The sequence below is a fragment of the Saccopteryx leptura genome, chromosome 1, assembly GCF_036850995.1.
Source record: "Saccopteryx leptura isolate mSacLep1 chromosome 1, mSacLep1_pri_phased_curated, whole genome shotgun sequence".
In the NCBI taxonomy this organism is placed as follows: Eukaryota; Metazoa; Chordata; class Mammalia; order Chiroptera; family Emballonuridae; genus Saccopteryx; species Saccopteryx leptura.
The window spans coordinates 386982182-387008172 of NC_089503.1; the positions used below are offsets into that span (position 1 = coordinate 386982182).

At 52.3% G+C, this 25991-nt stretch overlaps 1 protein-coding gene across 1 annotated transcript in view; it reads right to left on the reverse strand.

Annotated features, from left to right (window-relative positions):
* Nucleotides 1-5794: 5794 nt before the first annotated feature.
* Nucleotides 5795-25991, reverse strand: part of LOC136387724 (saoe class I histocompatibility antigen, A alpha chain-like) — a 106536-nt gene continuing 86339 nt past the window's right edge. Inside the window, exon 8 of the transcript XR_010748149.1 lies at nt 5795-5900. The gene's annotated coding sequence lies outside the window, so the exon portion shown is untranslated. The remainder of the gene's footprint in view (nt 5901-25991) is intronic.

The window sequence follows — 25991 nt, forward strand, 5'->3', positions numbered from 1 at the left end:
CCTCTGACCACCACTCCTGACAGGAGGACTGAGCCACCTTCTACCTGCAGTTCCTTCCAGGTGACCTGTTTTCTTCTGTGGCTACTTTAAGGTCAGCATTTGTCTCTGTGTCTGATGCTCCAGTGAAACATGAGTCTGTGTGGATCTCTGCAATGTCTCCTTAGTCCTGAGCCGTAGTCTCCCCACACCGTGCCCCCTCCATGTGCTCTCTTCTCCCCTCTGGACTTGAACCAGACTCAGGTTGAACCTCCTCATTCAGTCACCATGCAGCTGTGGTCACAGAATAACGGCCACAGGAATACGTCCAAGCCTAATCCCTGGAGCCTGTGACTGTCACCATGCTCAGCAAGAGGGACTTTGAGGGTGATATTAAGGGCATGACCTTGGAATAAGAGATTGCCCTGATAGCAGGGAGGGGCTAAACAAATCTCCTGGGTCCCTAAATGTGAACATGACTAAGAAGTGTGGGTCAGATGGAGCACTGATTTCATCTGTAGTGATTTCTACACAGTAAGATACCATCAACCCTGTCTTCTTTAGTCTTAATGAAGTGGTAGATTTCATTAAGACATTTCAAGTTTAAATACTCTTGTATTCCTGGAATACCTAACTTGGTCAAGATATTTGCTTCATAGTATATTGAGAGAAATAGTCTGCTGAATTTTCTCAGAATTTTCACATCTACTTTCTTTAATATGACTTTCCTATTTTTTCTTCATTTCTTTCTTAGCTGGCGTTAGGATCGATGTTATTCATGCCTAGTAAATGAGTTGTTTGGCTTTCCCTGTATACCCTCATTCTCCTGAATTCTGTGCAGAAGAGCAGGAGTCTTCCGGGAGGGTTCAGTGGACTCACCGGTAGAAGACTGGGTGTGGCTGGAGGGAAGATGAACGTTAACAACTGTTGTAACTTCCTTCTTTACAGTCTCTTCCGTTGACATCAATTTCTCCAGCTGGCAGGCATCTCTCCTCATCTCTGGCTTTATCTGTCCAGCTGCCAATTAGACAACTCACTTGTATTTCTTTCTTTTTTTTATTTTCTGTGACAGAGACAGAGAGAGGGACAGATAGGGACAGACAGGAGGGGAGTGAGATGAGAAGCATCTATTCTCCGTTGCAGCTCCTTAGTCTCCTTAGTTGTTCACTGATTGTCCTCCCACATGTGCCCAGACCAGGGGGCTGCAGCAGAATGAGTAACCCGCTGCTCAATTGGCAACCTCAGCGTTTTTTTTTTTTTTTTTTTGTTTTTTGTTTTTTTTTTCATTTTTCTGAAGCTGGAAACAGGGAGAGACAGTCAGACAGACTCCCGCATGCGCCCGACCGGGATCCACCCGGCACGCCCACCATGGGGCGACGCTCTGCCCACCAGGGGGCGATGCTCTGCCCATCCTGGGCGTCGCCATATTGCGACCAGAGCCACTCTAGCGCCTGGGGCAGAGGCCGAGGAGCCATCCCCAGCGCCCGGGCCATCTTTGCTCCCATGGAGCCTTGGCTGCGGGAGGGGAAGAGAGAGACAGAGAGGAAAGCGCGGTGGAGGGGTGGAGTAGCAAATGGGCGCTTCTCCTGTGTGCCCTGGCCGGGAATCGAACCCGGGTCCTCCGCACGCTAGGCCGACGCTCTACCGCTGAGCCAACCGGCCAGGGCCAACCTCAGCGTTTTGAACCTGGATCCTCCACATCCCAGTCCAACAGTCCACCCACTGCCCCGCCTCCTGGTCAGGCTCTCTTGTATTTCTAACAGATGTCTCAGCTCCACCATCTCCTACAACGAATCCTTGTGATGCCCCTCAGATATGCCTCCTCCCCATCTTTCCTGACAGTGTCTGTCTCTTGCATCCTCTGAGATGTTTAGGGATTTGACTCCTCTCTCGGCCCAGACTAACCATCAGGAATGCTGTGAGTCCACTGCGCACCCCATAGAAGCACCTCCAGCCTGGAGCCTGCCAGACCCTCCTGCTCCCACTGCCCCCCTCGCCTCCACGTCTGTTCTCAGCACAGCAGCCACAGGACCCTTCAAAGGGGACGTCAGACCACGACCCTCTCCTGCTCTCAACTGGGACTCCCACCTCACTCAGACCACAGTCCCTGCCCTTCTAACGTCCTCAGGCCATGAGGTCTGTCCGAGCCTCTGTCTCATCTCCATCACTGTCTGCCCGATTCCCACACAGGCCTCCTTGCTTTATCCAGACACCACACTCTCCTGCCCCAGGATATTTGCACTGGAGGTTCCTGCCTGCAGAGAACTCCTCCACACATCCTCATGGGTTTCCTCATGTCCTTCACATCTTTCCTCAAGGCCACCTTCCCAGGGAGACTCACACTGACCCCCCAAATCACACAGCCATCTTCCTGTCCCCACAGCCACACACGGATCGCCTTCCCCACTGCACTTTCCCAGGACACCTCCCCCTTCTGACACAGACACCTCCCTGTTTACTGTGCTCATACGCACACCTGTCTCTCCCCACACGACATGTGCTCCCAAGGCCAGCAGTGTTCCTGATCTGACTTCAGTGATGTCCCACGTGAACAACAGTGCCACACGTCTCCACACAACCAGTCGTGGTTCGCGAGTGGTCCGTGTGGGGCAGCTCCCTGCGCTAGAGACGCGTCTCTATTGATGGGGCCTCAGACCACAGCTGTCCTGTGGCGGCTGCAGCACAAGGTGCCCTCACACTGACCCCAATGCACCTGCACTTTCCCGGCTGCACCACCTAAATCTGCAGTGCACCCCGCTCTGCACGTCCTGGAGTCTGCACTGAGCCAGCCCTGGAGCGCAGGGCAGGGGAGGGCGGGCGGGCAGAGAATTCCAGCAGGGACTTCTCTAAGGTGAGAAATTCCTCCACTCTCCTGATCCGAGAACCTGTTTTTTTAATTTGTTTTGAGAAGCTTTGGAAAAGATGGAAAAAAGCATCAAGCCGCAAAAGGAGGAAAGAGCAGGATGCATCTGAAAATTCTCTCGACACCACAGACCCTGTATGCAGGGACCCCCTTAGCTCTGTGGGACAATGACAGACAAGTCATCACCTGCTGCTGTCAGACAGGGACACCCAGAGGAGAATGAGACTGGAACTCCCAACAAGAACAGAAACAGTCACATTGCTCCACAGAAACAAAGAAACAACAAATAAAGACCCAGGAGACGGGGCTGATAGGTGGACCCAGGCCTGAGCCTCAGCTGACTGACTGTATGATGCCATCAGAGCTCACAGACCTGGAGGGGTCCTTTATTAGGACAAGTTACAAGGCCTGAGTGACATTTGAGTCCTGTGATCACAGGTCCTGGTGGGACAAAATTCTACTGAAGAGATAAGGACAAAGAAGCAGAGAGGTGACCCAGCTGAGGAGTGACCACGTCAAAGCCCACGATGCACTGAGCACCGACTGGGCACAGGCCTGACCACGCTCGGTCCTCACAGCCTCTCCTGTCCCTGCAACAGACTCAGCACAGCAGACACACGGGTTCTGGAAAGTTCTCAGTGCTACCATTTATTTCCTCTCAAACTTTAGCATCTTCTCTTTTAATTAACCCAACAACTCCTCATGGCAAGAACTGAAAATACAAATTCAACACCAGAGTCTAATTTCAATAGGAGTAAGAAGCTGTAGCTCAGTGCTCCACGAAGTACAGACAGGGATGGGGAGGGCCCAGCCCCCCTCTGCTGGACAGGGAAGTGTGGGGAGGGGACCTGGGGACAGGGGTGGGCCAGCCTCCCAACTCCTCACACTATGCTGATAGGAATGCAGACACATTCAGATGCCCTTTGCAGAGAGAGAAGTGAGAGGTTCCTGAAGTCACAAACATGGTTGGCAGGTATGTGTGTGAAGCACCTTCCGCCACTCAGTCCCCGACAAGGCAGCTGTCTCATGCTGTAGAAGGAAATAATCACAAACAAATTCAGGTCTGTCGTTGTAACTGGTGACATTCTCAATAGCCCACCTCATGTTCAAAATGTCCCAGAGAATCCTTATCACTCACTGTCTCTTCTGATGTCCTCCAGAGGCCCCTGCTCCCTGAGAAGAGGCTCTGTGCCCACGTCCCCTCCTCACCCAATCTCAGGGTGATACAGAAATGTATTTCCACCTTGGGTTTTTCTGCTCAACAAGCTGAATTATATGCTGTTATTTCTGCTTTGCAGGATTTTCCCAATCCAGTTAACGTTGTTAGTGATTTGCTTATGTAGTACAAGTCAGAAGGATGATTGAAACACCTTTGTTAAAACCTTCTTCACCACAACCTCTTACTAATCTTTATTTTCAGTTACACCAAACTGTCTGACAACACTACTTCCTTTTCTATATCACTCATATTCGTTCACTTACTAATCTTCCAGGACCCTTAGCTGCAGGCAGTGCTACAGCTGACCATGCCTGCACTTTGGACTCCATCCACTGAGAAAATGCACTGGGAAGATTGTCGTGGACCTGATAGTGTTTGCTACTTACTGGTTCCTATGGAACTGTGGTCAACTGGGCCCCTAGGGGGTATGCAGTTCGAGACTGTAGCAAGGAGAATGAGACTTGCAATTCCCGGGAGACTTAATGATGGGGTGTGTCTAATTAACACTGTGCGTGGCATTGCTGATGGTCTGCAAGCCCTTAATTCTATTCCTCGGATAAAACAATGGGGTACTGGATTATTGGGAGGTCTCATTAGGATATGTATTATTTTAATATGTTTTCTTTAGGCCTCAGATGCTCACAACAATACCTCAGACAATCAACACAGAGAGAGGCTGCAAAACCTGCTAACACAGAAACACAAAAACAAAAAGGGGACATGTAAGAAAATGGCCAGAGATTAGGATGCTGCCCTGAGACCATCTTTGGTGTGGACTTTGGAACGACAAGTCCTGTGGGGGCAGAACGCTGCTCTGACCAGCACTACTATGACTGTTTATAGGAAGCAGCTGATCCCTGTAGCCATTTCCTGCACACCTGAAAGGATTAGTTCTGCACCTGGATCCATTCTAGGCTAATCTGACCCAGGCTCTGCTAATTTACTTGATGAGCAAAGACACGAATAAATTTGATGAGGTTGCAGAGATCTGGGCTCTGGGTCCTAGGGGCTTGGAATTGCCTGTACCCAACTTTTCTGTATGTTGTATCTTGTGTGTTTTTTCTTTTTCTTTTTTTTTTTTCTGAAATGTGAAGCAGGGAGGTAGAGAGATGCCCTCATGTGCCCAACCAGGATTCACCTGGCACGCCCATCAGGGGGCAATACTCGGCCCATCTTGGGTGTTGCTCTGTTGCAACTGGAACCAGTCTAGCACCTGAGACAGAGGCCCTGGAGCCATCCTCAGTGCCTGGGGCCAACTTAGCTCCAGTGGAGCCTTGGTTTCAGGAGGGGAAGAGAGAGACAGAGAGGAAGGAGAGGGGGAGGGGTGGAGAAGCAAATGGAAGCTTTTCCTGTGTGCCCTGGCCGGGAATCAAACCCAAGACTTCCACACGCCAGGCCGACGCTCTACTGCTGAGCTAGCCGGCCAGGGCTTGTGTGTTTTTTCTTAAGAGCTGCAGCACCTTCCTTTCCTGTATACTGACTCCTGAGCTGCTCTCAGCACTGAGCACTGGGCACAGGCCCCGACCACGCTTGGTCCTCACAGCCTCTCCTGTCCCTGCAACAGACTCAGCACAACAAACACACAGGTTCTGGAAAGTTCTCAGTGCTTCCATTTATTTCCTCTCAAACTTTAGGTTCTTCTTCTCAAATTAACCCAACAACCCCCACAGCAAGAACTGAAAAAACTAATTTCAACCCAGAGTCTTATTTCAATAAGGGAGTAAGAGGCTGTAGCTCAGTGCTCCACAAAGTACAGACAGGGATGGGGAGGCCCAGCCCCCCTCTGCTGGACAGGGAAGTGTGGGGAGGGGACCTGGGGGCAGGGGTGGGCCAGCCTCCCACCTCCTCAATTATGCTGATAGGAATGCAGACATGTTCAGCTGCCCTTTGCAGAAAGAGAAGTGAGAGGTTCCTGAAGTCACAAACAGGGTTGGAAGGTGAGTGTGTGTGAAGCATCTTCCGTCACTCAGTCCCCGACAAGGCAGCTGTCTCACGCTGAAGAACATAATCACAAACAAATTCGGGTCAGTCATTGTAACTGGTGACATTCTCAATACCTCCCCTCATGCTCAAAATGTCCCAGAGAAGCCCTATTACCCAGACCTGTCACCTCTGTCCCAACCCCTCCCCACATCAGGATCTCACTTTTACAAACCCTGAGAGACACATCAGAGCCCTGGGCACTGTCACTGCCTGGGGTAGAACACAACAGAACTTGGTCAGAGCCCCCAGGACAGGAGACTAAAGGAGGAACTATGAGGGGTGAGGTCCCCGATGGCTTCCATTTCCATTGACAGAGGGTCACAGGGTCACCTTCTCTGTACTGACTGGCAGCCTGAGTGTAGCTCCCTCCTCTCCCACCTGCAGGAAGAAAACAGCCTGTGACAGACCAGGGAGGAGGCAGAGCTATGAGGTCCTAAAGGAACCCCTAGTTCTGGGCCCCAGAGAAGTTTCCAGAACTGTGACTGCAGACCCAGGGCAGGATCAGGAAACCTGAGGAAAGTATATGTGTGGGGACTGGACCAATCTCCCTCCAGGAGGTCTGTCCTCAGCAGGATCTTCTCCTCTGACCTGTGACTGTTGGGGACCAGGTCCCCGTCACCAGACTCATCAAGGTGATAAATCTGTCCCTCATGTTCACACATGCCTCACTAAAGAGTCAATGTTAGCAAATAGCCCCAGACTGGGGAAGCACAGGCGTGGGGACAGTACTTCCCATTAATGAAGTGGACACACTTCTTCCTGAGCTTGAAACCCCCTGTGGGACAAGAAACTCAGACCCCACCCTTCCCTACCTGAGCGCCTCCTCCTCCACATCACAGCCCCCACCACAGCTCCAGTGACCACAGCTCCAAGGAGGACCAGGACAGCAATGGTGACCACAGTGGGAATGGTGGCCTGAGGAGGCTCTGGGAAGGGGAGGGAAGGTGAGGGCCCTGACCCACAGGTCACAGCCCCGACCCTGTTGAAGTCCTCCAGAGGCCCCTGCTCCCTAAGAGGCTCTGTGCCCACGTCCCCTCCTCACCCCATCTCAGGGTCAGGGGCTCGGGCAGCCCCTCGTGCTGCACATGGCACGTGTAGCTCTGCTCCTCTCCAGGGGGCACCACCACGGCCGCCCACTTCTGGAAGGTCCCGTCCCCCGCAGGCCTGGTCTCCACATGATCAGTTTCCTGGGTCAGGTCCTGCCCGTCACACTGCCAGGTCAGGGTGATCTCCGCAGGGTAGAAGCCCAGGGCCCAGCACCTCAGGGTGACCTCATGGTCAGAGATGGGGTGGTGGGTCACGCGTGTCTTTGGGGGGTCTGAGGAGAAGGGTGAGAAATGCAGGAACTTTTTATCCCTCATGGGCCACTCCAGCATCACTCCTGTGACCATCCTGAGAGTGGACAGGACAGCTGGGGTGGGGGAGGGAGCACAAAACCCAGACACCAGCCTGAACAGAGGCCACTGGGATGATCTCTTAGTCTTTGGAAAGTTCTAGAGTTGGAGGGACACACTCCAGGGTAGAAGACAGGACCTAAGGGGAGAAAATACGTTTCTGGTTCCAACCTGCCTGGAGACTAAATTACTCAGAAAAGCCGGTCGGCCCTCAGACATACTGCGTGGGGGACAGAGAACAAGGTCTGAGGGAGAAAGTCCCCATGGGTCCCAGGGCCACAGCCAGGTTCAAGGGGAGCCCCTGATGGGTTAGTTCAGGGTTGGTCTCCCCTCCATCCCGGAGAGACTGCACCTAATTGTCCCCGAGAGAAGGGGGAGTCGATCTCTGGTCCCAGATCTGAAAACCCAGGGAACTCCAAGTCCGACCTAAAGGAGGGTGTTCTGACCCCGGTCCATTTCCTGTCTCCGTGTCGGAGCCGCAGCCCGAGGGGAGAGGAGGGAGCCCCGCGGCCCTGGTACCTGCGCGCTGCAGCGTCTCCTTCCCCTTTTCCAGGAAAAGGCGGAGCCACTGCACGCACTCCCCCTGCAGGTAGATCCTCACGCGCTCCGCCTGACCGATCTCCTCCAACTCCCGCCGGGTGATCTGAGCCGCCGCGTCGGCCGCGGTCCAGGAGCGCAGGTCCTCGTTCAGGGCGAGGTAGTCGGTTCCGTCGTAGGCGACGAGACTGTACCCGCGGAGGAAGCGCCCGTTCGGGGTCATTTCACAGCCAAGCTTGGCCTGGAGGGTGTGAGACCCTGACCCCGCCCCGCGGTCAGCCCCGCCCACTCGGCCCCGCCCACTCGGCCCCGCCCACTCGGCCCCGCCCACTCGGCCCCGCCCCCGCCCTGACCGCGGGGATTTAAAGCTAAACCGTAAATGAAACCGGGTCAAAGTCTCGCGGGCTCCTCCCGGGTGGGGTGGGAGGTCTTGCGGTCTCGGGTGGAGCTCAGACCCGGACACTCGGGCGACCAGTGCCCGTCCGTGGGGATGAGGTCGTGACCGGGACGCACGCGCGAGGCTCACCGTCCTCGCTCTGGTTGTAGTAGCCGCGCAGGGCGTTCAGGCTCCCTCGGTAATGCTGTGCGTGGTCCTTGAAGATTTGCGTCTTGCGGTCCCAATACTGCGGGTGCTCCTGCTCCAGCCACGGCTGCTCCATCCACGGGGCCCGCGGCTCCGCCCTCGGGCTCGCGGCGTCGCTGTTGAACCGCAAGAACTGCGTGTCGTCCACGTAACCGACTTCGATGTACCAGGTCTCCCCGCGGCCGGGCCGGGACACGGCGGTGCGGAAATATCTCAGGGCGTGGGGACCTGGGGACAGAGAGGGGCTGAGAACTGTGATCACCGCCTTGTGCGGGTCCCGAGCCCCGAGCCGGAAAAGGGGCCAGAACAGAGCAGGGGTCAAGACACGGGCGGAGGACACGCGCCCTCCCCGGGTCCTGAGCACTTCTCGAGTCCCCTCGCTCCTCCAAGAAGAGGCCGCTCCCACCCGGCCCGCACTCACCCGCCCAGGTCCGGGTCAGGACCAGGGCCCCCGGGAGCAGCAGCAGGAGAAATGGGGGTCCCATGACCAGAATACTCAGAGTTTGGGGACAATCTGAATCCACCTGGTTAGCGGAGACATTATAACCGGGGACCTCAGGTACGGTGATTGGCTTCTCTAAAAACTGGACACCCAATGGGAGTGATATCTGGGGACTCATCATGAGTATCCGGAAAGAGGGATCCGAACGGGTTGTGAGAGGGAGAAGTGACCTCTGGCAGATGTCGACTCCCAGACACTCACTGTCTCCTCCAGACTCTGCCTTCGGGCAAAGAAACCAAGAGCCAGGCCTGGGGACCCGAAACTGTGCCCTGACCCCACCTCCTGTGCAGGAAGCTTTCTGTCACCTGTCTTTCTGAGTCCTGGCCCAGGGGCTGTGTGAAGACACCAAGGAGAGACCCCCAGGCTGGGCTCGTCCTTTACTCTTCTTCTCTTTCCAGAGTCCATACCCTTAAAATGGACTCACTGCCTCCCACCCCTTATCTCTCCCTCTGGACTCTTCTAGAAGAAAACTCACCCCAGGAACTTTGATGTCAGAGAGTAACCTTGCCCTGGGAATGGAGGTGGAGTGACAGGGTTTCTCTTAACCCTGGAGGAGCTGTGTCTGACAACACAGGATGGAGATCCTCAGAGACCAGTCTCCCTGTTGTCTGCGAACCCCAGTGGGGAGCACAGTCTTGGAAACCCTGAACATCAGAAACCTGATCTGTAAAAAAGTAATTTTGGCCCCTTGGTCCAGAAATGTGTCTAACCAGCACTGCGGTCAGACTCACAGAGCTCCTGAATTCTACTTCCTACACAGTGTGTCTGTGACTCGGGATTGTTACATTGTGAAATGATCTTCATTCCGTAGCCCTGAGTTTGTCTGTGACTCCCCCCCCCCACCTCAATACAGAGAAGCCCAGGGAAGCCGTGTGTCACTGTGCATTTCAACAGGAGCATGTACATCCTCGAAGTTACAAGGGCTCAAAGTGGTCATCCAAATGATGGAGAGAGAGCAGGAAGGTTGGCTGGAGGCGTCCCAGACCCAGGGCAGAGCAAGGAAAGTTCACAGAGGGTGTCAGGGAGCCTGGATCATAAGTTAACTCTCAGAGGAGCAATGGTCCTGCCTCAGTTTCCCTGCTGTTCTCAATCGTTGATGGGAAGGGGCCTGTGAGAAGCGAGATCCCAGAGCAAATGTGGCAGCAGATTAGAGAGCACAACAGCGGGGCCATCGGTCAGTTATGCTCCCTCAGGCTGAGGTCTGGGTGTGCATTCTCACGCTGCCACGTGACCTAGTGGAGGAAAGAATGAGGAGAAAATAGTGAACAACTCCTGGACCAGCACCTTAACATAGACGAGAAAGGGTGAAGCCTCGAGCACCAGCAGAGGGACGGCTCTGGCTGGGAGTGTGGACAGCTCACCTGTGGTGAAGTCTCCAAGTAGACAGTGTTGGAAATCCGTAACAATAGTCTTTCTCTTTTTTTTTTTGACAAAGAGAGAGAGAGAGGGAGAGAGAGACAGAGAGACAGAGAGACAGACAGGAAGGGAGAAAGAAGCATAAAGTTTTTGCTGCGGCACATTAGTTGTTCATTGATTGCTTTCTCATATGTGCTTTGACCGGGGCTACAGCAGACCGAGTAACTCCTTGCTCAATCCAGCAACCTTGAGTCCAAGCTGGTGAGTTTTGCTTAAGACAGATGAATCTGTGCTCAAGCTGATTACTTTAGGGTCTCGAACCAGGGTTCTCCACATCCCAGTTCGATGAACTGTCAACTGCACCATCGCTGATCAGGCACAATCATCTTCTAATGCAGGGGTCTCAAACTCGCGGCCCGCCGAACAATTTTGTGCGGCCCGCAGACTAATCCACGAAGTTCAAAATATTTTGGATAAAATTAAGTAAGCCTAGGGGCCTACTTGTATTTTTCATTTCTCTAGCATCCTAGCTAGATATTAGCTTAGTTAACAGCAGTTGTGATGCGAACTACAGTTTCTGGTCGTTTTGTGACACTGAATAAACTGCGTGTACAATTGTGCTTGTTGTACTGATTTTTTTTGTTTTCAACTGCAGTGAGAAAAGTGTTGCGTAACAGTTGCCTTTTGTAGACCTAGTGCGGCCCGCCGAACGGCTGTGATCTTGCTCTGCGGCCCACATGCTGAGTTGAGTTTGAGACCCCTGTTCTAATGTGTCCAGTTTCCTCAGTGAAGCAGGAAACAAGGTCACTGGCAGTAATGAGATGGGGAAGGAGGGTGGGTGTTTGAGCAGAGGATGGGGGAGACTGAGGGAGCCGTGCAGGGACAGGATGATTGTGGGCTGCAGTGTGGACCCCTTGTGGTCTGGGTCATGATGTCAACATGACGGCATTGATGTGTCTGTGTTGTCTCCAGCCTCCTGTAGCTGCACGGGGCAGGTGCAGGGAGGGCAGAGGTAGAGTTTCTTTGCTGTGTAGTTTTTCCAAGCAAGGGTGACAAGGGAAGGGAGATCAAAGGGAGGGATTGAAATGCTGTCTCATGGAATTGAAGATGAGTGAGGAGGGAGGAGAGGACATTGAGGGGTGAGGGATGGTGACTAGATGGTAGGATAATAACCTGGGATCCCAGTGGGCTCAAAGGACTGTGGGAGGTGATGTAGTATAGGGTGGTCTCAGGCCTGGGAAACAGGCACATGTATGATGAATGGTTTGCTGATATTTCATTACAACCTGTGATCAAATAATCGCACCAGTGTTTCCAGAGCTGAGGCCGCCCTGCGGGGTGAGTAGGGAGATGGAGGGCAGAGCGTGGGAAGCATGGCGTGGAGACTGAGGGAGGGCTGGGTTATTGGCAATGACAAGCCTAGGGGATGACAAGGGAGGGGGCCCAGGAAGAGCAGAGCAGAAGGTCATGGAGGAGAGGAGCTCAGGGAAGTGAGGAGCCAGGGACTGAGCACCTCTGCTGTGTGTGTTCTGTCCCTGCTGTAAAGTGACCACAAACTGAGTGGCTTTAAACAGCAACTCTTTATTATTTCATGGTTGTGCAGGTTACACATCCGACATGTCCTCACCGGGGCTCTGGAAGAATCCACTGCCAACCTCACTCACTGTGTTGTCTGAACTTAGATTCTTGCAGATGTGGGACTGAGTCCCTGTTTCCTTGCTGGGTGTCAGCTGGAGCCACCCTGAGCTCCCAGAGGATGTCTTCAGTCCTGGGACGTGGCCCCCACAGCACACACAATCCTTCCCCCACGTGGAACCTCTCTGCCTCCCCTCACCCTCATCTCTCCTGCAGCATCTCTGACTCCAGCCGGAGAAACCTCTCTGCTATTAGGTTCATGTGACATGATTGGGCCCAGCCAGGTGATCCAGGATGGTCTCCCTGTCCTAAGGTCCTTAACCTTCATTACATCACCAAGTCCCTTTGCCATGTAAGGAAGCCTATCCACAGGCTGCAGGGATTTGGGCTGGACATGTTTGGGGACCACTGTTCATCCTTCCACATCTGATTATGTTGAAATTACTCAGGTCAAGGACATAGCACTCTGGGGAGGGTGACAGTGAGCCAGGAGCTAAAAGAAATGAGGTGATGGCCTGTGGGTCCCCAGGAATTACCTAGAGTGAGGGGAGTGGGGGCTTTGATCTGATGATGGATTAGGGGATGTTAGGGAGGAGGGAGGGAAAAGTCAAAGCAGTTGAGGAGAAGGGCCCCACCCACCTCCAGGCCCAGGACACAAGGTCTGTGGGAGGGGAGACACCCCCATGACAGGACTTCAGAGGGAGCCGTGTCCTCAGGGAGACCCAGGTCCCTGTCAGAGCTGCAGGTGCAGGAACACCCTGGGAGGACTGTGTGGATTTGGCTGATCCTGGGCTGAGACCTCCGGGGGACACAGTGGAAAGGTTTCAGGAGCTGGGGAGGGGGTGTGAGGGGAGACAGAGTAGGGGTACACAGAGCCTGTGGAGATGAGCGTGCAGGATGTTTGGGGACCAGGGGTGACTGAGACAGACAGGGAAAAGGAGAGAATGAGGTTAGTCCTGGTGGATTCAGGGCAGATGGTGGTGAGTGTGAGAGAGGGAGGGGGAGGGGCAGGGGTCTGGGGCTCTCACTTGGGCTCTGTCGGTGGGGATGAGGAGGTTTGGGGTGGTCATTGTGAGTTCCAGTGTGTGGACAGCTCTTAACCCCCTGATTGTAGGGTGGAGTGTTGGAGGACAGAAAGGTCTTAGAGAATGTACAGGAGTTCATTCCTAACCCTGAGGGAGGGGACTGTGCCCACAGCAGGTCTCAGTGTGACATGTTCTGTTGAAGGTGTGACTTCTGGGGAACCAGGTGCGACCCTGACAGAAGGATCACTTCTGTTCTGATGAGAAGACAGAAGGCTCAGGGGGCTGTGCTTTTTTTTTTTTTGTATTTTTCTGAAGCTGGAAACGGGGAGAGACAGTCAGACAGACTCCCACATGCGCCCGACTGGGATCCACCCAGCACGCCACCAGGGGGCGATGCTCTGCCCACCAGGGGGCAATGCTCTGTTGCGACCAGAGCCACTCTAGCGCCTGGGGCAGAGGCCAAGGAGCCATCCCAAGCGCCCTGGCCATCTTTGCTCCAATGGAGCCTTGGCTGCGGGAGGGGAAGAGAGAGACAGAGAGGAAGGAGAGGGGGAGGGGTGGAGAAGCAGATGGGCGCTTCTCCTGTGTGCCCTGGCCGGGAATCGAACCTGGGACTTCTGCACGCCAGGCCAACGCTCTACCACTGAGCCAACTGCCCAGGGCTGGGGCTGTGCTTTTAGCCTGCAGCCCCATGTCCACACTGTGGACGGTTATGTAGACATTAAGATGTTGTTTCCAATAAGAGATAATTTCATTAAAATATCTGAGTTTAAAAAAACTGAGAAATAGGAAGTGAAAGAAATGTTTCTACTTCTCAGTTTACGTGGTGTTAGCATCAAGGGGACAGAGAAAGTTGTGGCCAGGAGGGGTGGACACTCAGAGACGGCACAAGGCCCTGAGCGCTCCTCTTCTCCACGTGAGAGGCTCTGGGGGGATGACACAGAGGACCTTGTGTGACTTTGACACTTTATACTGTTAGGGAATTAGAATTGTTTTCTTCGTACTAATGATAGTATTTGAAGGATAATGTTATTTTTTAAGAGATGAATACTGGAATGTTTAGGGGTGAAGGTTATGATGTTAGCAGGTTATTTTCAAAAATTTTAACAAAAATTAGAGAAATACATTACATATATAAAAAAAGCAAAATGTTAAGTAATTAAATCTAGTTCTTTCACAATATTATTGTGATTAAATTAAGTGCTTTTAAACTTTAGGTATGTTTGAAATATATCACAGTAACTTGGAGAATTTTAAGTAATGATGTATAATAACATGGGAAACATTCACAACATCGTGTTGAATAAAAATTAGGCTTTAAGCATCTCTGTGAGGATGTCAGCGTGTCTGTGTGTGTGAGCATGTCTGTGTGTGTGTCTGTATGTGTCTGTGTTTTGAGCATGTCAATGTGTATAAGCCTGTTAGTATGTGTGTGAGGATGTCTGTATGTCTCTCTATGTGAGTGCATTTGTGTGTGTGTCTCTGTGTGTGAGCATGTCAGTGTGATACACACTTGGTGTGTCCATGTGCAGCTGTGAGTGTGGCAGTCTGAGTGCACTCTCTCATTCACTCACTGAACACATAACAACGGGACATTTCAGGGCAGTGGAAATGCAGCTGTGGACATCACATCCCTGTCCCTGTCCTCACACGGCTTACGGTCTCAGGAAGGGACAGACAGTAAACAAATAGATACAGTGTAAAGAGTGCTAGTGACCTGGGTGTGAACAAAAGCCCAGCAGCAAGGGGAGAGGGAGGATGAGGTACCCGGGCAGGGCAGGGAGGCCCCTCAGGAGGACCTGGGGAGACGGTCAGGCAGGGAGGTGCTGCCTGGTGACAGGTCCTCAGCCCGGGGACAGAGCGCGGGCTCCGAGGTCTGAGCACCCTGGGCGCCTGTGCGGGAGGAACACTGGGGTCCTGGGTCCGGGCCCCTCACACGGCCACCGCTGTGTCCCCTGGGCCAGACTGGAAAGGGTCTTGCAAATGTAACACATTTTGCAAAGGTCACTGCAGACTTTCCAGGAGTTGAAACGGGACGTGTCCCTCCCTGCGCAGCCCCGGGCTCCCAGGTGTCCCGCCAGGGATGAGCGCGTGACCGTTTTCCTGTGTCCTTCCTGAGAGAATCTCACACAAGTGCTGTTACTGTTGCACATGGAGAAGGAGCGCTGTAAACATAGAGCAGAAGAAACGTCTCTTTCCAGTTTCCCGGGAGTCGTGTCCTCATCACGGGGCTGGAGAGCGGGGTCGCAGTGGGCAGGGGGTTCCTCGGAGACGGCGCAGGGCCCGGAGCGCTGCTCCCCCTCAGTCCCTGCCCGTCCCTGACCCTGACACCTGCGGAGCCCAGGACGCCCGGACGCCTCTTCACCCCCAGGGAGGCCCAGCCTCAGGTCAGCTGCCCCTGACCCACTGCGGCCCAGACCCTCCCAGCGCCCAGTCAGCGTCAGGGAGCTGCGTGGGGCGCCCCCGTGTGGTCACAGCGCTGAGGACGGAAGACCTGCTCCCCTTTCTGCTGCTCAGCGGAGCTGCCCGGTGTCTCCCTCAGCTCCCAGCACAGAACAGGGCCTTGAACACGGAGGGGACCCATTTTCTGTCGGCCAACGGATATATGAAAAGATGCTCATCTTCAATGGCTCTGAGAGGAATGCAAATCAAAACTACAATGAGATACCTCCTCACACCTGTTAGATTGGCTGTTGTCAACAAGACAGGTAACAAGTGTGGGCGAGGCTGTGGAGAAGAAGGAACCCTCACTCCCTGCTGGTGGGAATGTAGACTGGTACAGACAGTATGGAGGAAAGGATGGTGGTTCCTCAGGAAATTAAGAGTTGACCATATGACCCAGCAATCCCTCTACAGGGTGTCCACCCAGAAAAACTAAAAAAATTGGTACACGAAGGCACACGCACCGTCATGTTCATCACAGCATTATACACAGTGACGCAGACATGGAAACAACCAAAATGTCCATTGACAGAGGACTGGATAAAGAAGATGTGGTGCATATAGACACTGGAACACCACTCAGCCATGAGACAGGATGACACATTACCATTTAGGACAACATGGCTGGACCCTGAGCATATTACACTGAGTGAAATAAGTAAGTCAGAAAAAGCTAAGAACTGGGTGATGTCACACACAGGTGTGATAGGAAACGGAGCCTCATGGAGATAGAGAAAAGTGAAGTGGTTTCCAGGGGAAGAAGGAGGTGGGGAGTGGGTGGAGGGAGGAGACTAAAGAGGAACAAATACTCAGAAATGGAAAATGATCTGACTCTGGGTGATGGGTACACAACATAGTCAACAGTTCAAACACCGTAGAAAAATTTACCTGAAACCTATAACCTACGTTCTCTCATTGATCAATGTGAACCCGTTACATTTGATTTCTTTTTTTTTTTTTTACAGAGACAGAGAGAGAGTCAGAAAGCGGGATAGATAGGAACAGACAGACAGGAACGGGGAGAGATGAGAAGCATCAATCATGAGTTTTTTGTTGTGGCACTTTTAGTTGTTCATTGATTGCTCTCTCATATGTGCCTTGACTGTGGGGCTACAGCAGACCGAGTAACCCCTTGCTCAAGCCAAGGACCTTGGATCCAAGCTAGTGAGCTTTTTTTTACTCAAACCTGATGACCGATGCTCAAGCTGATGACCTCGAGGTCTCGAACCTGGGTCCTCCGCATCCCACTTTGACGCTCTATCCACTGCGCCACCACTGGGTCAGGCACATTTCATTTTCTAAATAAAAATTTTGAAAATAGTTCTTTGTGTTTCACCTTTGCCATTTTAATTGTGACATGTCTTGATGTCAGTTTCCTTGGGCTCATCCTGTTTGGGAATCTCTGTTGTTCTTGGACGTCTGTGACTGTTTCCTTCCCCAAGTTAAGGAACTTTTCAGTCATTATTTCCTAATACAGGTTTTCAATGCCTTGCTTTCTCTCTTCTCCTGGTTCCCCTATGATGCGGATGTTGTTACACTCGATGTCCCAGAGGTCCCTTCAACTCTCCTCATTCATTGGAGATGTGTGTGTGTGTGTGTGTGTGTGTGTGTGTGTGTGTGTGTGTTTGTTTATATATATATATATATTTTTTTTTTTTTTTTTTTTTTTTTTTGGTGTTCTGAGTGGGAGTCTTTTGGTAGCTTGTCTTCCAAATTGCTGATTCAGTTTTCTGCTTCATCAGTTCTGCTGTTGATTCCATCTACCGTGTTCTTCACTTTGACTGGATTTTCTAAGTGGTTCCTGTGTCTCTTCTCTCCTTCTCCTCTCTGGTTGAAGTCCTCACTGAGCTCCGTGAGCCCCTCACACCAGTGCTGTGGACTCGCCTCTAGTGGATGCTGGTCTCCATTCTGTTCAGTTCTGTTTCTGCACTTTGGTTTTGCTCCTTCATTTGGCTCCTGTTTCTTTGTCTCCTCATCTCAGCTGCCTCTCTGCCTGTGCTTTTATGTATTAGATAAATCTGCTCTGACTCCCAGTCTTGGCAGGGTGGCCTGATGTAGGAGGTGTCCTGGGGGCCCAGTGGTGCAGTCGCCTGGTTTCCTGAGCTGGGTGTTCCACACATGACCCTTGTAGGGGTTCCGTGTGTGCTGTTGTTGAGCCTTGATTGGTGTTGACACATCTGTGGGTGGGCTTGACCCTCAGGCTGACTTTCTGTGAGTACTGGCCACAGCCTCAGCATAAGAGCTGCTTTCTGTGGGCTGACCTTATAAAGTGAGACTCAGCACAGCAGCCTGGTGTTTGCTGAAACTGCCCTTTGCTTGTTCTGCTTGCGGAGCTAATAGAGTGATACTGTGTTGTGTCTGAAGTCGGCCACTGGGTTTGTTGCTTCCAGGGCCTCTTAGGGGGGGCTGCAGTGCAGGCCAAGGCCCAACACTACCTGGTAGGAGCTACAGTGATCGTGGTTGGCAGCTCCCTGTGCTGGGCCTGGAGGCGTGTGGGAGAGGCCATGCTGGGAACCAAGGCCAGCTGTCCCAGTACCAGGATTGGGATAGGAACAGCTGCTGCCTGTCACCTACCTGTAAGGCTCAGTTCCTGAAAGAGCCTCAGGTGGCACAGGAGTTGGATGAGGCAGGGTCTCAGGCTGGGTCGAGTGGTATTCACCAGGGTAATGCAGATTCATGTTTGGTTGGGGGTACCCACTGTGCCACTGGGCTAAACACAGGAAAGTGGCAGCTGTCCCTCAGCCCTCATTCTAGAGCCACACAACTCAGTCCCTCCCTGCATGTCTCTGGCACTCCCTGAGCCACCGTCCCTTCCTTGGAGCCTAGGGTGAGTGCTCCAGTGAGTCTGTACTGGCCCTTTAAGAGGAACTCCTGGGGCTCCAGCCGCCTCTGTCTCACCCAGTCAGATGGAATCCCTGATGTTCACAGCCAGGTGTTGAGGGGGCTCTTCTTCTTGGCACTGATGCTCCAGGCTGGGGCACCTCGTGTGGGACTGCGACCCCTCACCCTTCTGGGGGAACCTCTGCAGCTGAGATCTCTCTCTTGATTGTCAACCGCCACATGTGGGTGCGGGGCCAGCCCCTTTCCTGTCTCCACCCTCCATCCTGTCTCAACATGGCTCCTTCTTTATGCCCTCAGTTATAGGACCCCTGCTCAGGCGGACTTCACAGGGTTCTCCAGGTTGATTGTTCTGTAATTCAGCTGTGATTTTGATGTGGTCATGGAGGAGGCCAGCACACTATCTACTTGCTCTGCCATCTTGACCAGAACCCCGACGTGGCACTTTTAAGTAAAGTAGTCAGAGTGGGTCCCACTGAGGTGACAATTGAGCAGACTTGAGAAACTGACCATGCAGAAATTTGATGGAAGGACATTCCTGGATCGCCCTCTGCACGTACCCAGGACTCTGCACGGGGCAGGTGATAAAACCGCAGTGGGCACAGAGGTGGGCACACACGGGCAGACTCCTGCAGGATCACTGGGGCCCGTGGTCTCTCCTTCCTGCCCTGGGTGTTAGAAGCCCTGGAGCTGGGGGTGGGGGCACTGCTGTGTGGAGGAAGACCAGGAGAGGAGGGAGGAAGTAAAGATGGGGAGTGGATGTGGGAAGTCCCCATTGTCTCTGCCATTACTCTCCTGAACTCAGAATTCCCCAGATTGCGTTGACTGAAGTGGACGGTGTGGGCAGTCACACTGTGGGAAGCTGAGCATTAGTCTTGCCACCTGCATAGAGCAGGCTGACCTGGCTGTGGGCAGGGAGTTCCTGACTGTGGACTCAGGACTGAGGGGAACAGAACCTGGAGCAGAGACACATCCGTGATGGACAGAGCTTGTTCTCTAGATGCCAATCCACAGTAAAAGGAACCAGGGCTCCTTAGAAAAATGGCTAATATTAGGGCTAAGACAGAAAAAAAAAAAAAAAACAAGATGAGCCTGGAACATCTTGCAATGCCCGGGAGGGTGTACCCCACATGTGCAGCATGTCAAGGGATGTCGGGGTCAACCTGAAAGAGCTGCTGTGAGCACAGTGGGGACAGTGTGAGCACACGTGACACGGGTGAGAGTGTGTAGCCCACATACAAAGCAGGGACCCATGAGTGCACGCTCCTGTGAGTGACTGAGACTTCAGTGAGGGAGCAGGGGGAAGTCTCTTAGATTTCCAAGTTCCACATGAAGAGAATCCCCTCCCAGCAGGTGGAGCTTAATTCCTCCCCTTGAATGTGGGCTGGACTTGGTGACCTGCTTCCAAAATATAGAGCATAAGAAGTGAAAAATGACTAACTGTAACTCAACAACCTAGCTTTAAACAACACGGGTTTGAGCTGTGCCAGTCCACTTACATATGGCATTATTTTAATAAATACCAACAGTGTTGTAAGTGTATTTTCTCTTCCTTATGATTTTCTTAACAACATCTTCTTTACTCTAGCTATTTTATTGTAAGATTATAGTATATAATGCTATGTAACAGATAAAGCATGTTTTATCTATTACATGTAAGGCATCTGGTCTACTAGTAGTTAAGTTTTCGGCAAGTCAAAGTTATACACAGATTTTCTACTAAGCAGAGTGCATGTGACCCTACCACCCATGTTGTTCAAAGATCAACTGTATTTACAGGGAGAAACTCAGTAGAAATCACCATAGTCATGTGGAAAAGGTGATGTTAATATCACGCATCCTTTGACATGATGTGACACTTGTCCTATGGAATTCCTCCCCGAACCCACATACCCAACCTAATCATGACAAACATCAAACAAACCTACAATGAGAGACATTCTGCTAATTATCTGCTCAGTATCCTTCAAATCTTTCAAGGTCATGATAACGGGGAAAATAATTCAGCAAATCAGAGGAGACTAAGGAGACACAACAACTTAGTGCATTCAGGTTCCCAGATTTGATCCTGGAACTGAAAAAGAACATTAGTGGAAAAATGATGACGTTCAAATAAAGTCTGTAGCTCAGCTGACAGTAGTGTCCAACGTTAAATCGCTGAGTTTCTTAGTCTCAACATGACTCTGTTACATGTTAACATTAAAGGAAACTGAGTGATGGTCACATGGAAGCTCTGTTTTCTACCTTTACAACTGCTGTGTAAATCAAATATTACTCAAAAATAATTTGCATAAGTGAAATGAAACAGACAATCCAAATAGAACCATATTTATAAAAGAAATTTAATCACTCCCTGACCAGGTAGTGGCACCGTGGATAGAACATTGGATCGGGACATGAAGGACCAAGGTGCAAAACCCCGAGGTCACCGGCTTGAGCATGGGATCATAGACATGACCCCATGGTCACTGGCTTAAGCAAGGGGTCACTCACTCTGCTGTAGGCCCCCGGTCAAGGCACATATGAGAAAGAAATCATTGAACATCTAAGGAGCCACATTGAAGAATTGATGCTTCTTGTCTCTCTCTCTTCCTGTCTGTCTTTCCCTAGCTGTCCCTCTCTCTGACTCTCTTTCTATGTCAAAAAAAGAAAGAAAGAAAGAAGGAAAAATAGAAAGAAAAAAGAAAAGAAAGAGAATGAATCACTAGTGAGTAACATTCCAAAACAGAAAGCACCGAGACCCAGTGGGGTCACTAGTGAATTTCACTAAATGTTCGGGGGAGAAATTATACAGTCTCCTTCAGAAAATGGGAGGGGAATACCTCTCACTTCATTCTGTGAGGTCAGCATTGTCCTAATACCAACACCAGACACACATTACAAGAAAACTACAGACTGATATCTCTCTTCAACACAGGCATAAACATCCTCAACAAAATATCAGCAAACCAAGCTCACAATGTATAAGGAGAACTGTCCATCACAGCCACGTGGGATCTATCCCAGGTGGGCAAGATTACTTTAACATTTGAAAAAGAATTAATGCAGCAATTTTCAATCATTTTCATCTCATAGAACATATAAACTAATTACTAAAATTTTGCAGTACACCAAAAAGTATGTTTTTTGCCAGTCTGACCCCCCAAAATACATATAATTCTGATTCATTCAAACTGAATCGATTGCTATTGTTGTGTTGGCTGTTTATCTTTTTATTTGACAATTGAGGGGAAAAGAGGTCAGTGCCCCTGACAAAATAGTCAGCAATTACATCTTTTAAAAATTCTTGTGCCACACTGATTGAATGCTGCTCTATACTTCATGCAAAAGAAACAGACTAAAATGTCCCCTCTTCGCCTTCACAATAATTTGACACAAAACAGAACACCCAGCATCAGTACAGACTGTAGGAGAAGGGCCCCGTGTGAGTAGGAGAGCTGTGTGTGTGGCTGTGAGTCTTTCTAACAACAGGCATGCCTGTCCCACCTGTGTCCCTAGGACGCGGGGCTTGGCGGCCAGATGGATGCAGACCTAGAGGATACGTCTGTCTCTTCCACATGTTGCTGTATTTAAAAGGCTTAGCTTTTTAGGCCCTGCTTGCTTGGCTCAGCAGTAGAGTGTCAGCCTGGCATGTGGAAGTCCTGGGTTTGATTCCTGGCCTGGGCACACAGGAGAAGCACCCATCTGCTTCTTCACTCTTCCTCCTCTCCTTTCCCTCTATCCTTCCCCTCCCCTCCCACAGCCAAGGCTCCATTGGAGCAAAGCTGGCTCAGGGGGTTGAGGATGACTCTATGGCCTCTACTTCAGGTGCTAGAATGGCTCTGGGTGCAAAGGAGCCACATTCCAGATGGGCAGAGCATTGCCCCCTGGGTGGGCATGCCGGATGGATCACAGTCAGACTCCAGCATGGAGTCTGTCTGACTGTCTCCCCAATTCTCCCTTTAAAAAAAACCAAAATATACAAAAAAAAAAAAAACCCCAACAAAACTTAGCTTTTTATTTTTGGTCCAGGACTCTTCTTCTTCTTTTTTAAAATAGAAACAGTGAGAGTCAGAGACAGAGATAGATAAGGACAGACAGACAAGAACGGAGAGAGATGAGAAGCATCAATCATCAGTTTATTGTTGCAACATCTTAGTTGTTCATTGATTGCTTTTTCATATGTGCCTTGACTGTGGGCCTTCAGCAGACTGAGTAACCCCTTGCTCAAGCCAGAGACCTTGGGTCCGAGCTGGTGAGTTTTGCTCAAACCAGTTGAGCCCTTGCTCTAGCTGGCAACCTTGGGGTCTCGAACCTGGTTCCTCCGCATCCCAGTCCAATGCTCTATCCACTGCGCCACCGCCTGGTCAGGCTGGATGCTTTCTTTTTTTTTCTTTTTTTTTTTTTTTTTTTGGTATTTTTCTAAAGTTGGAAATGCGGAGGCAGTCAGACAGACTCCTGCATGCGCCCAACCGGGATCCACCCGGCATGCCCACCACGGGGCGATGATCTGCCCATCTGGGGCGTTGCTCTGTTGCAACCAGAGCCATTCTAGCACCTGGGGCAGAGGCCATAGAGCCATCCTCAGCATCCAGGCCAACTTTGCCTCAATGGAGCCTTGGCTGTGGGAGGGGAAGAGAGAGACAGAGAGGAAGGAGAGGAGGAGGGGTGGAGAAGCAGATGGGCGCTTCTCCTGTGTGCCCTGGCCGGGGATCAAACCTGGGACTCCTGCATGCCAGGTCGACGCTCTACCACTGATCCAACTGGCCGGGGCGGATGCTTTCTTATTGTATGAAAAGAAAAGGATTTACATTTATTATATGACATTTCTAATTTTTAGAATTCTGACCTGAATGTGATTTCTAAATGGTAATGAAAACAGCATGTTTTTAATAAGTTACACGCTGAATCAGTGCTGTGTGAATACGGGTTAGATAGCCCAGAATCACAGTCTGCTAGTCCTCGAATAACCGAGAACAGCGGTCCCAAGCTCCCTGGGTGAAGGCAGTGAACATGCCCAGGGGGCAGCCCAGCGACTCACAGCAGGTTCCGGGAGGCCCTGTCCAAGGTGCCCCCTCCCCAGTAGCTGGAAGACCCCCGTTTCCTTCTTGTCTATGAATAAACCACAGTGAGCTTCTTCATTGAGTCCCAGCGTTTACCAAAATCCTCAGAAACAAAAGGCGACACGGAGACGACTGGGTGCACAGTCTTAGGAGAAGCAGACGAGGACACTGAGTTTCCTTGTCTTTCAAGTTAAACAGAAAGGAGCTGGGGTGGAGGACCCATGAGAGAACTGCAGGTGGGAACAGAGAGAAGGACAACAGAACTAGTTCTGGGCTGATCCTGGCACCAGGATCCTCCAGGGAAGCTGGGTCTGTCTCAGAACCACCCTCTGGGACTGAAGAAAGTCCGAGAAACCCTTGTTCCAATACACACACGGTTTTTGGGTCAGACCAGGGGCCTGTGGAGGAACAAGAAACACTTAGTCTAGCTGTGGACCCGTGTTCCTGCAAGTCCACGGAAAGAAAAATCGCGGTGAGAGACTGAATCCACCTGATGAGAACGGGGTCCCCAGGCCACCTTCACAGGACACAGCGTCTGCTGTCCCCCCCCCCCGGGGCAGAGGGTGAGAGCCAGCTCAGGCCTGAGGCTCTTCCTAGCAGGTGCCCCGGAGTCACAGCACAAGGAAGGGGCTTCATCCCTCTGCCACCCACCCTCTCAGGAAGAACCAGGCTGGAGTAGTCCCTGTTTCTCAAAATCCCCAGGGAACGGAAAGGAAAGGAGGAAAGAGGATGTATTCAGCCACTAAAAGCACCTCAGACAGTGACATAAACTTCTCCATCCTGGGGTCCTGTCACTGGGACTTCAGTCGGGAGCGGTGTGAAGACTAGACCAGCACTGAGTGACCCCTGCACGAGCCGAGTCCCTGGAGACCTCCTGTGTCCAGCTGGGATAAGGGTCCCCCTGGGGACTCCCCCTCCCTAAGGCCGTCTTCTCTCCCCTCCGTCTGATTTCCGGGGCCTCCATCTGTCTGGGGCATTGCTGTCCCGTGTCTGTCCCTTATGTGGACAGGGGAGTGGTCAGGAGATGGACACACCTCGCCCCCCTCCCAGGCGCCCTGACTGTCCTTGCTCCGCAGACGCAGGAGGGTCTCGCTGCAGGAAGCGGAGCCCCAGCTCAGAGCCTGAGATGCGGCCGGCACCTTGCTCCACGCAGAACAGACCCAGGGTCAGGGTCCTGTCCGCCTGCTGCAGACGCTCAGGGACAGTGACTCTGCACCTGATGTAAAACTCCAGCACGGGGACAGTGAGAGGCACAGGCCTCGGACAGGAGTGCGTTTAGAAAGGGCCCCGCGTTCTGGACTTAGGCTGTGACCTCACACAGCCCGTCCTGGCTCCGGCCCGTCCTGGCAGATGGACATTTATTTTAGGGTCTCATCCCCGTCGGGACGCCCCTCTCCGTGCTGGACGCCTGGCGGCGGGAGCAGTCTGGGGACAATAGACGCCCGTGTGCACGGGTGTGTGTTCCAGTTTCGCATCCGAAACACCAGGGGTTGCCTTGCACCCCGACCCGGAGTAGGCACCCCCCCACACACACACACACACAAACATGCTCCTACTTCTTCCCCCTGTGGATCTCCCACAGCACGGGACAACACCGCATCCCTGAGACCCTACAGGGCTGGAGCTAACTCCTTCTCTGCGCAGGAAGCTCTCCCGCAAACACATCCCTGTGAAACCCCTCCACAAACAGTGCCTTCGACCCCTGTGTCTCGGTCTCTGTCGCCCCCTGGCGCCCGCTCGTGCCCCGCCCGCTAGAGAAGTCCTCAATGCACAGATTACTGCCTGCTGGTCCTGGGGGCACAGACAATGTTGTCCTTGAGAAGTCAAGGACACTCAGCCCCCTGTGGAGCCGCCCGGGCCTGAGCCACGTGGACGGAGGCTCCACAACAGTGGGCGGAGCAGTGAGACCCCAGGATGGGTCTCACTGGAGGTGTCCGCCCCAATGGGACACAGCTGAATGTGGGGCTAAGGTAAGAGCGCCCGCCTTCCTTTAATGTGGGGGCAGCTGGGTGGTCACTCAGCCAACAGCGAGGGACAGGGGCCCAGTGTTCCTAGAGCCACCTCTGGTCCCCCGCTGAACCCACCTGCACAAACCAAATGACGCGTTCAGTTGTGAGCAGAACACGCTCACATTAAGGCCAATCACTGCCACAGGGACTCTTGTTAATAAGACAGTCCAGTTGGCCAGTAGCTGGAGCAGAGGGCAGACCCCAGGGAGCCCTGAGCAGCCCCCCGACCTCCGTGGGCCTCATGGCCATCATACCCCTGGAGGAGCTGCCGCTGCCCAGCCGGCCCTGTCCCCGTCACCTCACCGCAACCACTGGACACCCCCACGCACAGCCCTGCAGGTACCAGGCCAGGCACCACAGGGAGCAGCAGGGAGCGGTGATGTCACATGAATGCACCTGCTGGAAGGGAGGGGACAGGAAGGTCATCACAAGGAAGGTTCTGGGGAAAGTGAAATGGTTCAGTGTAAAGAACAGATATGGTCTCATCAGCAAGAATGCCACCAAGAAAGATATGTTTGCACATGATACTGCCATGAGAGTGACCCCGGGGAGCACCCCTACAGGGTAGGAGATGGACAGACTGGGGA